This window comes from Gracilinanus agilis, chromosome X, assembly GCF_016433145.1.
Source record: "Gracilinanus agilis isolate LMUSP501 chromosome X, AgileGrace, whole genome shotgun sequence".
In the NCBI taxonomy this organism is placed as follows: domain Eukaryota; kingdom Metazoa; phylum Chordata; class Mammalia; order Didelphimorphia; family Didelphidae; genus Gracilinanus; species Gracilinanus agilis.
Window position 1 is genome coordinate 26479221 of NC_058136.1, and position 5910 is coordinate 26485130.

Sequence of the window (5910 nt, forward strand, 5' to 3'; positions counted from 1 at the left end):
CTCTCAAGGCTTCATAAAACCTATTAAATAAGTTTACTATTTCTCTTTTCTTTACTTTTAAAAGGACCATTTACCCTCAGTTACTCATCAGAAAAATATGAACACTTTGGGTCCTAATTTCAAGTATATTACCTCTTAAGTATCAAAGATCAGAATGTTATCAATTCAACAGGATTTCAAGGGAATATCTATAACTAAAATAGAAAGCCTGTAGGTTGGGTAGGTTGCTTTTATTTTGCTTGACTTTTCTATCATGTCACTTTAACAATTCCCAAGATGTCTAGCAGCCTCAGTCATTTGATCATACTTCACCAACTTTTTTTCTGTCATCCAGTGGCTCCTTCTGCTCTGCCCTCCCACCTAGACCTCTAGTTTCTACCTGGGGTCATATTGTCCTGAACCCTGAAAGATCAGAATATATCCACCTAGGGCCAGCTACTAAATCATGGTTCAGCATCATGTGCCTGTTATTCTATCCACCCACCCCAAATCCACTATTTTCCCTATCTTGTTGTAAGGACTGCAATCAATTAACCTTACTATTGACTATGCAAAGGACATACCATGTAACTGTTCTATGGTTCCAACTCACCATCTTTTCAGACCAAAACTACTCATGTTGTCTCACCTGTTCGATTGTAATCTCCTTAAGGGCATGGGGCTATCTCTTGAAGATGTGTATCTTCAGCAGTCACAGTGTCCAACATAGAGTGTCCAACATAGAGTAGGTACTTAACAAATGTTCATTCATACACTAAAGTGGCATCCACTGTACCACAGACTTAAAGCTGGATAGAAGCTTAGAAATCATCTCATCCAAACTCATTTTATAGTTAAGGCAAATGAGCCCTAGAAAGTAGAAGTGACCTACTCAAAGTCACAATGGTTACAGAGCTTATATATAAACTCAAGTCCTCTGGCTCTACATACCATGCTATCTCTTATAGCAGAGGTATCAAATATGCAAACCACATGGAACCCACTACACTCCTGAGTATAGCCTGAATCAGATTAAAATATAAATGGGAAATATGTCACAAAATAAAAATATAACAAAACATATATGATGCTAAAATATCATTTTCTAAGTCAGTATGAGACCTGCAGGGATCTTCATGTATAGTTTAGTGGTCCCTGATCCTATTTGAATTGGATACCAATGTCTCACAGCATCACAGAATCAATGAAACTCGGAAAACTAGCTTCTCTAGTCCAAGGGTTTTTTATTTGAGGTCCACAGCCCACCTCCCCACACCTGCTGTGGATAGACTGAAGGGGGTCCATACCATTAGAGAGGAAAAAAATTCATTTTTATTTTCACTAATCTCTAAGTGACATTTAGTATTTCTTTCAATTAGGAATGTAAGCTACCAATCAGCACCTGTGACTGCTACCAATAGAAATCACAGATATTATTCACATCATATTATAGTTGTTGTAGATATCTGGAAGTATCAATTATGCTCATCATTGTACTGAAATCACTATATTTGCAATATCTGTTGCAAGACACATTATTATGTCACGATTTGGGGTTTTGTAAATATTTTATAACAATATTTCAATATAATTTATTTCATTCTAACTGTATTGCATTTTATGCACCTAAAAACATTCTGAATAGAGGTTTCAGGCTTTAGCAGATTGTCTAAGGCAGTGGTTCACAAACTTTTTTGGCCTACCGCCCCTTTTCCAGAAAAAAATATTACTTAGCCCCCTGGAAATTAATTTTTTTAATTTTAATAGCAATGAATAGGAAAGATAAATGCACCTGTGGCCATCACCGCTCCTCTGGATTGCTGCAGCACCCACCAGGGGGTGGTAGCACCCACTTTGTGAATCATTGGGCTAAGGCATCCTTGACACAAAAAAGCCTTAAGAATCTCTTAAACTGAAATAAATATTCCCTCTATGGCAATTAAAAGAAGTGGTAAAGTCCTAAACACTGTCCTAGGACTGATTCGACCATTAGCACAGTGCCTCAAGTCAAGGCAAAAAGTCAATAAATATTTATTAAGAGCACTTACTATGTGCCAAGTTCTAAGGATACAAAAAAGATCACCACCACCCTGCAAAAAAAAAGTCCTGGTCTTAAAGATGTCACAGCCTACTGGAGGGAAATTTACCTTCCCCTTTTTCTCACATCCCTGGACATGGTGCCATTGTAACAGTAGGATACACATAGGCATATACTTATATACAAAGACATAGGCATTGTCTGCTTTGATCCTCAAACAATACTCAAATAGTAATGACATGGGCCTTCTTGTCCCTTTTAAGAAGTATGATGCCGTTACTCCTTATTCCCAAAGGCTCGTCAGATTGGGATTCGAACCCAAGGTATCTACTCTCATATTCCATCACGGAGGAGTGACATTATTGCTATGAACTCTTAAACTGCCTCCAGCTTACTGAAACTAAACTTGAAATCTTCCTGATTCTAATGGGTCACAGCTTTCAAACTGGAATAGCTAAGCATCAAATAAGCATTCACATTTCTTCTAGCTTAGATGAGCTCCTCCAGAGCTTCAAAACTTCAGAAATGGTCTGAATTCTCTGAGAGCTATTCATCTATATTTTAATCTTAAAATTAATAAATATATAGTCAAGGGGACTGTGTACCCAGGCCTTGGAGGCATGAGGAGAAATATTTGATGTAAAGAGATCTCACCTAAGATCCACAGAGAATAAAGACAGCTAATTTTATCTTTGAAAATGATTTCATTTTTTTTAAAAGTCCACTCAGAGGGAGGCATCTGGGAAGCTCAGTGGATTGAGAGCCAGGCCTAGAGATGGGAGGTCCTGGGTTCAAATCTGGCTTCAGACACTTCCCAGCTGTGTGACCCTAGGCAAGTCACTTGACCCCCATTGCCTACCCTTGCCACTCTTCTGCCTTGGAGCCAATACACAGTATTGACTCCAAGATGGAAGGTAAGGGTTTAAAAAAAATAAAAATAAAAGTCCACACAGAGACAGACATTGAAAGACTGAGGAAATGTTTTTAGAAATAAGAAGATAGGCAAAGATGAGAGCACAAATATCAATTTATCATTTAACTCAGCTATTCCTGTCAAGGAAACCTAATTTAAATCAAATATATTCCAAGCCATTTTCCTGGCCTCATTGTTTCTTAAATTAAACAAACCAAATTTTGTAAGCACTAACTTTATGTCTACCCTGGAGCTAGATGCCATAGGAGTTGGAGGTAGAGAAAGTGAGAATGAACCTGATGTGTCCAGGGACAACAAGGAGAACAACCTAATGAGAGAGAAAGATTATGTCAGAAGTAGGAGGTAGGAAAAAAGCCAAAGCTATAATAATAGAAGAGTAGGTCAGGAGAAAATCAGAAGCAACTTGAATTTAATAAACCAGTGTACAGTAAACCCATGAACAGAAATTACTTGGGAACAAGCTTCATATTTGATAAGAGCTTTTGAGGAAACTGGCAAGCAGTCTGGCAGAAATTAGGTTTAGATCAACATCTTACATCATATTACATGATAGACATGAAACCTAAATATTAAAGGTCATAACATAAATAAAATTAGAAGTTCGCCAGAACTTGTATTTTTTAATGTTATTAATTTATTAGTGTTAATGTTTTAATATTAATGTCAAACATTAATTATGTAATGTTTAATGTATTTTAATGTATTGCTTACTAATTTTAATGTAACGTTTTAATGTATTTTAACATCACCTGTATTTTACAATATATTTTCCTCTTTCCCTTCCCAAAAAGCCATCCCTTATTGTAAAAGGGGAGGGGGAGGAAAACAAGCTATTTCAACAGAACTAACCAAGAAATTGAAAAGTTTCACATTATTTACAGTTTTTCACATTCACAGTTCCCTACCTCTATGAAGAAGTGAAGATGATTTCTCATATCTCTTCTTTGAGACCAAAGTTGGGGATAAGGATAAGAATAGCAGCTAGCACTTAAATAGAACTTTAAGCACTGCAGATTGTTTTACTTATGTCTTTTCATGGAATTCTAATTCAAATGTTCCAACTATTGTAGTTATAATGCATATTGTTTTCCTGGTTCTGTTTACTTTCTTTGAATCAGTTCAAATGAGATTTCTTATATTCTTCTGTATTTATCATATTCATTCCCCCCCTTTTTTTTATAACCCTTACCTTCATCTTAGAATCAATAATAAGCATTGGTTCCAAGGTAGAAGAGCAGTAAAGGTCAGGCCACTGGGTTAAGAGACTTGCCTAAGGACATACAACAAGGAAGTGTTGAGGCCAAATTTGAATCCTGGACCTCCCATCTCCAGGCCTCACTCTCTATCTGAGCCACCTAGCTGACCCACACTCATTCTTTCTTACAATACAGGAATACTCCATCACATTCATATGCCATGATTTGCTTAGCCATTGCTCAAATGATGGGCAACTATTTTGTTTCTACTTCTTGGCTAATACAAGAAACACTATTATAGCTAACTCAACCTTTCATTTTACCATTGACCTCCTTGGGGTATATGCATAGAACATTCTGGTCATACTCTTAATATAATTACAAATTGCTTTCCAAAATGTTAGATCAATGCATGGCTCCTTCAAAAGAGCATTAGTATCCCTGACTTCTAATGTTCCCTCTAATGCTAAGCATTCATTTGATCTATCTTCTCAGTCAATGTGCTAAGTAGTAGCTTAGCTGTTTTGATTTGCATTTCTCTTATTATTAGTGATTCAGAACTATATAAATAGTTTGCAGTTCTTCTTTTTAAAACTGCCTATATCTTTTCAGCTACTATCTTACAAAACAACTATGTGTTTTAGAAAATAGACAGTGATTAGAGAGACAAGTGATATAAACCCTGATCCAACTTTGCAGCTTACCTTCTTATCCTTGTTGCATTAAATTTGTTCATGTAAAAGTGTTTTCAATTGCATCCAACTGAAATGAATACTTTTGTCTTTTGTGATTATTAACTAGTTCTTCTAGCAGACAGGATAAGGGAAGAGTTGCATCAAAAATCTGAAACAAGGCTGATATACAAGATATGAAGAGAATTAATTCAACAATAAAAGACAAAGCATCGGTACTTCCTTTTTCCAGCTAGAATCATGGTGGGTGCAGAAGAAAAGACAAAGCTACCATCCATGCCAGAATGCCTTCTGAAAAAAGAAAAAACCTTTGCAATACTGAAGATCAAATGCCTGAAAAAGATAGCTATAAAAAAATCTCCAAAAGATATGGAGAAAAGTTATCTATGAAAAAGCTAACAGATAAATGAAATGTATAGAAGCAAAATCCAGCTGACTGAAATGGCATGGAAGGCTGGCAACTACCATGACCCTGCCAAATCCAAGCTAGCTTTTGTGATCAGAATCAGACATAACAGTGGTGTTAGCCCAAAGATCCCAAAATTATTCAGCTTCTTCGTCTTTGCCAAATATGCAATGACACTTCTGTTAATCTTTTTTTTTAATTTATTTTTTAGCATTTATTAATAATCATTTTTAACATGATTACATGTTTCATGCTCCTATTTTCCCCTTCACCCCCTGCACTCCCCCCACCCATGGCCGACGCACTTTTCCACTGGTTATGTCATGTGTCCTTGATCAAGACCAATTTCCCAATTGTTGGTGGTTGCATTGGTGTGGTAGTTTTGAGTCCACACCCTCACTCATGTCCGCCCCGACCCATGCGTTCAAGCAGTTGCTTTTCTTATATGTTTCCTCTCCTGCAGTCCTTCCTCTGAATGTGGGCAGCGTTCTTTACCATAAATCCCTCAGAATTGTCCTGGGTCATTGCATTGCTGCTGGTACAGAAGCCCATTACATTCAATTTTACCACAGTATATCAGTCTCTGTGTACAATGTTCTTCTGGCTCTGCTCCTTTCGCTCTGCATCAGTTCCTGGAGGTCTCTCCAGTTCGCCTGGAACTCCTC

The 5910-nt window shown here is 37.0% G+C and overlaps 1 pseudogene; it reads left to right on the forward strand.

The window, feature by feature from the left end:
• Window positions 1-2256: 2256 nt before the first annotated feature.
• The window catches only part of LOC123253528, a 9363-nt pseudogene continuing 5709 nt past the window's right edge, over window positions 2257-5910 (forward strand).